This window comes from Thermobia domestica, chromosome 3 (genome assembly GCF_964235325.1).
Source record: "Thermobia domestica chromosome 3, izTheDome1.hap1.1, whole genome shotgun sequence".
Classification (NCBI taxonomy): domain Eukaryota; kingdom Metazoa; phylum Arthropoda; class Insecta; order Zygentoma; family Lepismatidae; genus Thermobia; species Thermobia domestica.
This window is the reverse complement of record NC_137456.1, coordinates 170176221-170188610: the sequence shown is the minus strand read 5'-3', so window position 1 is coordinate 170188610 and position 12390 is coordinate 170176221.

Below are 12390 nucleotides of genomic sequence, written 5' to 3'. Positions count from 1 at the left end.
TAATTCTAACATAATTACAATAAAATGTGCTAGTTCAGGATGTTTATTGTTATAATATTTTCCTATCTTTAATTTATATTCTCTATTATAATTAATGTTCATATTGTGTATGTATGTGTGTAATCAATAGCTAAATCCTTGGTGGGCATACTGAACCTCAATATTGCCGCGATGAGTAAAATTTGTTGCAGCTTCATGTGACTTGCATGTTTAAAAGAAACATTCAACTGCAATCTAAACTGAAGTTCAAAAGTAACGGAAGTAAGACATCTTGTCTTGTCTTCAGATCGTATCAATCACAAAAATTTGATCTTATTTTCATGGAACTACTATTTTTACATCATTAGTTAAGTCAGAATTCTGCGTATACGAACTTTCTTTAATACAACTTTCTTTAATATAAGTTAACTTTCTTTCTTTAATACAATCTATCCCTTAGGAATAGAAAGGGATGCGATGTTGGCCTGTTTTATCCGAAACTCCACTCGAGATATCTAGTTGCTTAATTTACGTATTATTAATTAACAGTTTTGAGTACCTACGCAAAATATGTATGCGTCAAAGTATCAAATAATACTTTCAATAAAGTGGATACTTTCAAATATCAAATATTAACAAATCAAAACTATATTCATAATGAAATTAAATGTCGATTGAAAGCAAGGTATTCGTGTTATTATTCAGTTCAACATCTGTTGTCGTCATTAATTCTATCGCAGAGTTTGAAGCTTAAAATATATAAAAACATGATCATATCTGTTGTAGTGCATGGTCGAGAAACATGGTCGCTTAATTTAAGAGTAGAATTCAGACGGAAAGTATTTTCGAATAAAATCCTGAGACGAATATTCGGACCAAGAGGAACAGGAACGGGGAAAGGCGGAAACTTCATAAGGAGGAACTCAAGATTCATGCCTTTCACAAAATATTGTTAGTCTCATCAAATTAAGGAGGCTCGGGTGGGCAAGACATGTAACCATAATAGAAGAAAGTAGGTACGCTTTCAAAGTTTTAAGTGGGAATCCAATCGGATATTTAGACGCAGAGGGAAGGATAATATTAGCATGGATTTTGCAGCAATTTGAATACAAAGTAGAAACAGGATTCAGCTGGATAAGGACAGCAATCAAGGGAAAGCTTTTATGAACCCAGCATGGAACCTCCGGGTTGCTTGATTTACACATTGAGTTTTAAAAGTTTTTCCGCTATGAATTATGGATAACAATTGATTACAATGTGATACTGACCCTTTTAATTCTGGAGCGTAGCTCTATATTGGGTTTGCCTTACCATATTCATGTCATTGTCAGATATCCGACAACAGAACATACATATACAAGGACAAAAGTGTAGGTTTTAATCCCTTGATCAATAAAACGTACTTGCATCCACTGCGGAAAGGCTTTTTGAATGTACTATATATAGTAGGCCAACTTTAGATATTCACTAGTCTAGTTAAATATTGCTTTTATTTTGAAAATTAATTTGCATTATACATTTAACACTAATATTCTTCCGCACAATTTTATTATTGAATACAGAGTGACCCAAAAGTAGGTATCAGACCTGCATTGATCAAGTATTACGTTTTAATTGATTAAGTTAATGAATTTATTTGCTTCGATTTTTTCCAAGCTTAATGTATAAGTGAAAATAAATTAAGAACAAATAACGAAGAAACTAAGTTAACCTGTATGGAGAAAATAGGTAAATGATATAGAAGTAGTACGGAACTGTATAACTACTTTTGGGCCACCCTGTATCAAAATCATGTGTCAGAAAATGAAATTTTCACGACCAAAAGGACATTTAAATGGATTTCAGGAAGAATTCAGTAAAATTATGCAATTAAAATTTCAGTTCGTTTCAAAGAAAAAAGGGTAGAATAATTTCCTTAGGTAAAAGCAAGCATGATCAAAGTGTTCAGCACCGCTAGCCCTGCAATAAATTTGCTAGTAAAGATAATGGATTCTTATCATGTTCATTTTCCTCAATAATTGTTTTCTTCTCTTGTCTTCTTTATGAGCGAAAAAGGTGAAAGCAGGAGGTAAAAGAACTACTGGCATATAAGTAAATAATTATGCAAAGTTGCCCGTGAATATATGTAACAATTTACGCATTTACATTTTGGAGTGTTGATTTCCACGGCTAAGATGTATAGTATTTTTTGAGATCCCATAAGGAAACCCAGAAGTAGAAAAGAATGTTAACCAACAGAACCAACTGAGCATCTTATAGCTTAGTGTCCCGAATATATACTTGCAGTGGTTATGTGCGGTCGTAGTCAGTTAAAATACTTGGCGGAAATTGAATACCTTTAACTGCCAATGCCATTAAAAATATTATGAAGGAAATACAGGTGTTTCTTAAAATATTAGGAACAATTAGAGCTGGTAACACATCAGAGTTTCGTGATGGTTACTGTCAGGCTCTACCCTAGCGCTGGGCTGTTCTGCTCTGTCGCGACAAAACGCTATAACTTTGGCGGAGCAGTTTTGAGAAAAAGAGCCGTAAAGTCGCTACAGACCGGCTAATTTCCTACTTACATCGGAATTCTCTTTGGTATATTTTCAAAAGTATTTGACTCAGCTCAATGCTGGGCCTGGAGAACATAAATATTGGTGGCGGGAAATTCAATAATACTTATAGCGACAAAACAATGTAACTCAAGTTACAGCGTTTTATCGCGACACGGCAGTGTTTCTGGTGTTGTATTAAGGCAAATTCCATACTAGGTGAGGAGTAGTAAAAGGGCAGTAGAGCGACCGTGATAATGTAAAATATATTTCTTTCCATAATGATGTCAAACTATTGGAGCACGGTTATGTAGTGCTGGGGGATGAAAGTGGCCAAAGTGTTAGTTTATAGCGAGAATCAATACACTAGATGTTGATGGCATTCAAAGCTCACGGCAAAACCATATCCGCGAAGAGGAACAGTGGTTGGAAGAAAACCCTTAGTGACAGGTCGCACCAATTATTAAAGCAGGTGGGGGCGCGGTGGCTCAGTGGTAGAGCGTTCACTTCGGGTGCTTGTGGTCCTGGGTTCTATCCCAGCTCGCACCGCGTGGACTTTTTGGTGGACAAACACAGTGCTCGTGCGTTTTATCGGGGCTCTCCCGTTTCATCCCACTTTCATCATTCCACCATTTCACTCATCTCTCATCATCACCGTCTCCTTTAGCCTAACCGGCATAACCGTGGGACGTAAAATTTACATTTCATTTCATTTTTATTAAAGCAGGTCGTCACACAGAACTTCCGTGCGATCGCGGTGAAGGTGACAGAAGAATACAATCAACATCTCACACAGCCTATATCGACAATCACAGTCCGCTACGAATTACATGGATGGACATACGGGATCTGAATGCACAGGCAAAACGTCTGATAAGGGGTAATGAGATATAGCATGATGGTAATGCTGCGTGATCATGCAACAAGGACTGGTGATGACCGAAACACGTGATGTTCACGGATGTGTCATCGTTTATCACCATGTGCTATGTGCTATCACCATGGGGTGGCGCACATTCCAAGATATTTTTGATCCATAGTATTTCCATGCAACCATGAAAAATGGCGGAGGTATTGCGTTGCAATAATGTAATATTTGGTAGGTCTTGTGATGACCCGTACTAGTCTCGTCATTGTTTACGATTGTGTCGTTATATATTGTAACTATGTGCAGTGTATTGGACAGATATTTCTTCTGATGGTAATGGGTTCATTCATACATTCAGATTTATTGTTTTTTTTTTTTTATCATGACTTAGGAAACATCAGGATGAAGTTGAACCATTTTCCTCGCCACTGTATAACCCTTTAAGCTATTACGAGGTGCATCCGAAAGGTAAGTTTCCCACACGTCCCATAGCTAGGAAACGGTATGTTGCGCAAAGCGATTACGTGTACGTGAGAGAGTAAGGTCCTAGCATGGAACATGCACAATCGGAACTCCCCACGTGCTCTCAGTAGCGTCGTGGCAGTGGTTGAAGATGGAATTTCCTTTTCCAGCTCCCGCCGCGAGTGAAGTGCGAGAAGTGATAAAGTTTTTGAATGCATAGGACTTATCACCAATCGAAATGCATCGTTAGCTGTGCCAGGTCCCTGGGCCTAACGGCATGAGCAAGCAGTTCCTGCAGATTTTCCGCTCCTTATTGTACACCACGGAGTGTCACGGAGTGTCTGTTGATTAAGAAGTTTTTGTGTTGAAACAACTAACTCTAAAGCACAAAGCAAGGCGCACAGGGTCAGCATTGATATTTTTGCAACGATACATCTCACGATTGATTTCAATTGGTGCCATGCCCTGTGCATTCAAAAACTTTATCACTGCTCCCACTTCACACGCGGCGGGAGCTGGAATAGGAAAGCCAATCTTCAATTATTGCCACGACGCTACTGAAAGAACTAGGGAAGTTCTGCTGGCGCATGCGCCATGTTAGGACCTTACTCTCTTATGTACAAGCAGTCGCTTCGCGCAACATACTGTTTCCTAGCTATGGGACACGTTTGAAACGTACTTTCTGGATGCGCCTCGTACTTGTGTTCAAGAGGTGTTACTAAATACTTCTTTCGAACAACAACCTTGGCTATATGGTTTGACTATGCACATTGAGACTATTGAACTCGTGTTCGATTCCCAGTGGAGGCTCATGTAGATCGAATCTCATGTTAAACTGTAGATCTGAGTTTCGTAGCCTGCGTGCTGAGAGAGACGCTAAAGTCAAAATCAACCAACAGGAATACTGTTCCATCTATTGAAATGCCCTCCGTTAGCAATACTCATGTTTCCCTTTGTAAACATATAATAAAGTGTTTGAATTTGCACGTTACATGTTTATGCCATGTGGGCTAAAGGAGACATTGATAATGAGAAATGAGTGAAATGGTAAAATGAAGAAAGAGGAAGGAAACGGGAGAACCCTGAGAAAGCCATCGCACACAATGTTTGTCCACCACAAAGCTCACTTAGAAAGAGATGGAATCCAACCAGGGACCCCGTACCAGAGTGAACGCTCTACAAATAATCCACCGAGGTCCCCGTTTCCATTTGTAGCCTGTACTATCTTTAATCTGAAATAAAGCCCTTTCTCGAGTACATTTATCCACTCTACAAATATTTTTTTATTTGTTTTCTTTGGTTTCTTTTTCTTCTGTATATATACTTGTTTGTCTTTCCCTAAAATGTTTCCAGTTTTACGTTTATTGCTTTCGAATATCTCAATATCTATATTATGCATTTGGAAATAATTGCAAATTGTTATTCGTCTGTCTGCCCATTTTTATATATCATAGGGCCATAGGCTGTGCTTTTTCAAACTTTACATATCTTGCTTTTCTTTAAGCTATAGCGTCGTCGTGGCAGCTTCAAAATGCATTTCCGTTTGATCATAATATTCACTTTCATAAAAAGTTGCATTGTTCAATTTAAAATCAGGTACTGATCTTAAATTTATTTTCTCGCAGCCGGAGCGAATGGCATGGTTCTGTAACTAAATTTCCTTGCGAGATTAATAAATAGCACATGATCATGAGGATAATAGCCTACACTAGGGTCTATTCAATGCATTTGCCAATTTTTCTGATTCAAGCTACAGGAGTATTTATACTATTACATGAATAATAGGTTCCATCCTTTGTATCTTCGGTATTCCACAAAAATGCACAACAAAATAAAAACAAATTTATTGTCTCTATTAGTATTCCAAGTGTTCTCCTTTCCTAAAGTATTTCTTTTATTTTGTATTTATATTGCTTGGTTTTCCTCATTGTAGTGTCCTCTCAATTGCGAGATTGTGATCCGAGTTTTGTCTAATCCTCTTATATACTTATGAACATTGCCGTATTTTTTTCGATGCTCTTTTCCTTATTATGGTCTTGTATAAAATTAGTCGAGAAGCTTATTGAGTTAATGCAATAAAGAATATGACATGCAATATTCATGTTAAATGGCACAATATGGTTATAGAAATAACAATTTATCTTAACTTCCTTGATTGTGTCGCAGAAGCCCACTTTACTTTTATATAAACTAACTCAGATATACCAAAACAAATAATATCTAGAATGTTTGTTATTTCGATTCGTGAAAGGGATTTTGTCTTCCATTTCAACGTTATACAATTGTAGTGATTCAAATAAGAAGAGAAAAGAAAAAATAGAGGAGTCAGAGATCACAGAAGATTAACTTATATGCAAAGATGTGATGCTAGACCTTTTGGAAGGGATACGCTCGACTGTTATTAATGATATAACATGTATGCCCCATACTAACTCCTTTGCTCGTAAATTAAGGGTAAATATACGCCGGTCTTTGAAAATGTTAGGGGGATATTTGCCGTATATAGCATATAGTACACTATGTTATTCTTGGTTCTATGACAGCTAAAAAGAAAAATAATACCATAAATTCATGCAATGTTATAAATACGTACTGTACAAATCTTCATAAAGTAATTAGAAACAAAACAGGATTAAAGAGATAAAACAGGAGACAAAGAGAGACAAAAGAGGATAAGAAATTAAGATTTCATTGCACAAAAAAAAAAATGATTTCAAAGCAATACATCTCAACTAAGGTATGAAATTAAGTATACATAATTTTCGTTACAACGGTGGATGTGTGGTATTCAGGCAAAAGAAATAGGATATTCTTTTGTTTCAAAGCAAACAAATACTTAAAAGAAATTATAAGTTGTAACTGTAAAAATATCACCAATGTACCATGGTTTGTATGCTACATAAAATGCATCTTCGTGTTGTTAATTGAACAAACATATCAGAAAAATTTCTTTTTCTAAAGTAACTGAAGTATCATTCATACATGAAACCCTTAAATAACAAGTATGGAAACAAATAAAATTAAATGCAAATCTAAACATCTACAAAAATTATCACTATGGAAATAATCTTATAACAAACAATAATTCTAAATCCTGCAATACACTTCAAAGCGAATAGTAATATACAGTAAATTTCAACACATTATCTGAAAATCTAAAAATGATCGAACTAATAATTCAGATACCAATTTGTCAATTAAATTGAAGATATTCAAGCGATACTTGAGTTGTGTTCCTTTAAAGACAAATGCATTACCAACCACTTGTAAACCTAGTCCCCAAATCGATAACTTAAATCTTTACCAAAGATACACACTGTAAAAAAATGAGGTGTTGAAAAAACACAAAATGACTACAATTTTAGCTTTTTTTGGGAGAGAGGGTAAGGGAATAGGGTTATAAGTGAACTGGATAATTTTTTATTCATCAATTATTAAGTGATTGGGAAAGATGGTACTCCTACTCCCTGCCATTAGAGGCCTCTTTGGCATAGATATTGGTTGATTTACATTTATCATTAACACTGTAAGATGGTCAAAGTGCAGTTACATAAACATGAGGAAAAGTGAGCATACAAAACTAGGTGCACTGATAAATATTATTATTATTAGTAGTAGTAGTAGTATTAATTGTAATAATAATATAATAATAAACAAAATTTAGAATATGTGCAAATATATATACGAGGTGCAAAGGTATTCACATGATGGAAAAAAAATGTATGACAAATGTAATAGAATTTAAAGCAATGATGGTGAGGTATGAGATGAAGTGCTAAGACAACACAAACTCAGTTGTATTAGCCAGACAGATGCAGTGTTAAATCTTCTGTCCCTGGGCGACTCGGGACTGATGAGGACAGGGGAAAACATTGTTAATAGTGAGTATTTCTGTGCTAATATGGAAAAATATGAGGAAGATGATCATTAATGAGGTAAATGTCATATATTTCCCGTTCATCACCAGTCAGATATGTATCTTGGACAAACAGAGATACTAAGATGTTTAAAGGTGAATGTTTATACTGAAATTGAGAATCAATAAGAGCATCAGTCTTATAAGTGTCCAAGAATAACGGATGACCTGTTTGTATATGTGAAATTATGAATCTTAGTCGGAGTTCTGCGAGGTGTTTTGTGATTTTTGAAAAGTCGATATACTCATATGTAAGCGATGTAGGGTAAGGAAGCTTAATACGATACGTTAGCCGAGCAGCATGCCGCTCCATTATGCAGAGTTTTTCGTAATATGACGCAGAAGCATTGCTATAGGCGGTGTGTCCAAAAGTGAGGATGGGACGGAGGAACGCCTTATGGGTATGAAGTATCACTTCAGCTTTTAGACCCCAAGTTGTGCCTGTGAGACGACGCAATAGATTTAACCGAATGTTAACCGTAGCTGTTAGCTTTTTGAGGTGAGCACTCCAAGTGAGCTTTGAGTCGAAAACCACACCTAAGTAGGTAGCAGTAGGGCTAGGGCGTACTCGGTACCCATCAACATTTACTTGTAAGAGATTTGGATTTCTGTAAACTCTGGAACGTCTGTTTGGAGGTAAAAATACTATTGCTTGCGTCTTTTCTGTATTAATAGTTAAATGCCATCTCTTGCACCACTTGATGTAAATATCGAGAGTTCTTTGTAAAAGAGTATTAAGTAGTTGAATCGATTTTCCCACAGCGAGAAAAGCTGTGTCTTCGACGTATTGAAAAGTAAAAACACTGCGTGGAATTTCAGGGATGTCAGAAGTATAAAGGATATATGATAAAGGGCTGAGAGTCGAAACCTGAGAACTCCAGTAAGCGGAAAGTTAGGCTAAGATAGAGCATTACCGACTGTAACCTAAGCAATGCGATTTGTAAGGAAAGAATATATTATCCTCAAATAGCAAAGTGGAAACTTGAATGATTGTAATTTTTAATTAAGACGTAATGTCAAACTTTATCAAAAGTCTTTTCTAAATCCATACGAATGAGGGAAGAAGGGAAGGTTTTATTATACTGGTTAGTAATTATGGTCCTGAGACGAAATAGCTGGTCATTTATGAAGAAATTAGGCCGAAAACTTGCTGGATGGATAGGTAATAGAGTAGTTGTAACAAGATACTTATGAAGACGGCAGACAAGAATTTTCTCAAATATTTTACTGAATACTGATGTCCAGGGTTGGGTAATTACGCGTAAAAAAAGGTTTTCTACGTGACGTGTAAAATACGCGTAAAAACGCGTAATATACGTAAAATACGTAAAGTACGTAAAAAATTAGAAACAGGTCTACAAATTAAAAGAAAACGTTCTACGTGCTGAGCTTTAAAAAATTCTTCCTAAAATTGTATGGAATCTAGCTGGATTTTGCAAAACTCAATCCGTAAGCATAAACTGGGAATTTTGTATTGGCTTTGTAAAGTAGCATTATATAATACGGTTTGCACTCGTAACTGTTCAAAACCCATTTCATCATGTTTCATGTTTTAAACCCTCTGTAATCGAGAAAAGTTTTATGCCAGAGAAGCCATGGAAGAAACTATTGTGCAATATGACAACAATGGTAAGCCTTCGTGGTCTCCATTTGTGACGACTTTCTGCAATGTCTGAGAAAAGCATCACAAACAAGTAGAGAGGTTTCTGTTGGAAAACCTCGGCTCTTCAGGAATAACTAGCTACCAGCAATATCGGGGAAAATGTGGAAATTTTGAAGAACTTATGAAGAAGGGAATTACAACACCACGCACATTCTGGTATTTCGCTACTCGGTAACATAAGGAATTGTCGGAATTTGCTATGAAGTTACTGAACATCCTAGCATCTTCAGCGCAAATTGAAAGACTTTTTCTCAAATTGGTCCTTTGTTCATAACGTCACAAGAAACCGGCTCAGCTTCGAACGTTCAAAGAAACTACCTCAAATATACTACACCCTCAAATTACAAGACCACTCTAGTTACGAATATTAGTGTGATTAAGAGTATTGTGTTCGAATTGCACTAAACTATAATGGAAATGGCATGTAAGATTTTTTTTAGAATTAAAATAATGGCTAAGTTTTAAATTAAATGATATACGCAGTTTTATTGGAACCAAGTGAAACATATTCAGTATTCGAACTAGGAAGAAAGACAGATTGTTTCTTAAAAAAAGGAAAGAAAGAAAAGAAAAAGAAAAGAAAAGAAACAAGTAATTCAATATTCTGTTGAGTATTTTCTTCAGTTTTGTCTATTTATTATGAGCATGAAAAATGTCTACATTAAATGTTCAAATGATTGTCAAGTGCTAAAGGAAGTAATATATTTAGTGTTGTTGTTGGACTTGGAAGAAAAGAGCAAAATAAATGAGTTCATTTCGAAAAATTTAGTATAATGTTATGTTGGGTGCTTTTAAATTTTTTCAGTTGTGTGTGTTTAAAATGAGAATCTAATAACTTTTACATCGAAAATTCAATATGTCCCAGTACTAAGTGAAGTGGTATATATAGTATCGTTCAGACGTGGAAGAAAAACAAATCAGTTTATTCTAAAATTTCATTATTTCAATATTCTGATCAGTACTTTTCGTATCAGTTATGTGTGTGTTTTAGTGTGTAATATGAAGGTGAAATGAGCCTAACAGTCAATCTCTTTTTCTTTTCTAATAGAAGTTTCAAAGTATACTGAAATGTTTCGAGTTTTATATTAAAAGCTGCAAAGGTATAACAATAAATTGTTATAATCAAAAGGTTACTTGATACTTTCAAACATATCAGAACCAACACATATTTTTAATGTGTGTGCTTATATGTTGGGTGGTTGTGCATGTGTGTGCGCTAATAGGTGGAAAGTAGTAGTGGGCCGGCGAGGGGCTATCCAAAATTATCTTTTATTTCTGTGATTTGGCATGAAATCATTACTTTTAAATATAATGTTTAGAAGATAATAATGTTTTAATGCTTAAATAAGAAAACTAAGCTTACAATATAACCGACTATTCAAAATGATCTTAGTTTTAATGAAAGAAATATAGTTTTCTACGTCTGCGTAAAAAACTGGTTTTCTACATGACGTATATTACTAGTAAATTACGCGTAATTTACGTAAAATACGTAACAAGTAAATTACCTTGCCAACCCTGCTGATGTCAGTTGAATTGGTCTGTAAGAGGAAACAAAATGTACAGGCTTGTTTGGTTTATGGAACATGCAGATTTTGGAGACTTTCCAATCTGGAGGATGGAAACCAGTTCTGAGAATGAAATTATATATCGCCACCAGTAGTAGGAAGAGTGATTGCGGTGCTTCTTTTATATGTCGATAACATATGTTATGAACCCCAGGAGCTGTGTTCTTTTTTCCACTTGACGGCAATGTGGAGTTCAACTGTAGTAATGGGTGCGGTGAATGGATGTTCCCTACCAATGGCATGATCTGCAGAAGGTTGTAAAGCAGGACTGCAAGAGATGTCTATCCGTTCAGAGATCTTACAGGCAGCTGTTGGAGTAAAAACGGTCTGTAGCTGACTAGCAAATGTGTTAGCTTTCTCTTCGTCTGAGAAGAGAGGAGTGCCATCTGCAATGAGTGGATAAGTTTTTGTAGTATTCTTGCCAATTGGTTGATTAAACCTCTTCCAGTAGCGGAATGGATGTTCTTCTTCAGATAAAGTATTGCAAGTCTTAATCCAACTGCGACGTTTATATGCAGCAAGATAGTTACGAACCGCTCGTTGCCATTGGCGATGTTGATGAAGATAGACATCATTCCCTGTTCGATAGTATTCACGGAGATGTTGACGAGCCTTGTGTGTTAGAGTGACATACATTGGTGGTAATTTTGACTTGTGGAGAGTCACTTGAACAGTTGGAATGTTATGATGAGCACTGGTTCGTATTGTCTCAGTGAGAGTAGTAAGACATGAAGCCAACCCAGGCTCGGGAGCTGGAGTTGTTACTCTAGGAAGACAGTGTTCGATGTCGTGCTGAAAATAAGGCCAATTCGCTTTGTCAAATCTAGTAACACGTCGCGGAGCAATTACCGGTAGTAACGGTTGTCCTCGAGTTAATGTTAATTTAACTGGATGATGATCGCTTCCGATTGAATCGAGAACTTCAAGCTAGTAGTCGTTAATAAGATTTATAAATGTGATGACGACATCTGGTGTAGTCTGACTGATTGGTCTGGTGTGAGTAGGAAGGACATGAAGATGCAGCTGAAGATTGTCAGTTAAGAACTGCTGAAAATTTGACTTTTCGCAAGCACTGCGACTATGAATATTAATATCCGCCATGATGATAATATTACGAAAGTTATTGGCTATGTATTCAAAATATTGTAATGATATGGGTTGGCGTGGTGGAACAGAGATTGTGCTAAAATTAACCATTAATGATGGAAAGTAAATAGGGCAAAGTAAGTATTCCGGGAGATCTGCCAAAGCTTGAGGAGAGTATGCTCTTACTGGATATTTGGAAGATTACCCTATTGTAACTCCGCCTTTAGCACGTGCCGTATGATGGGGATAGTCATGGCTCTGTAGCTGATAACCAGAAATATGAACTAACATGTCTTAAAGCGGTTTTGTTG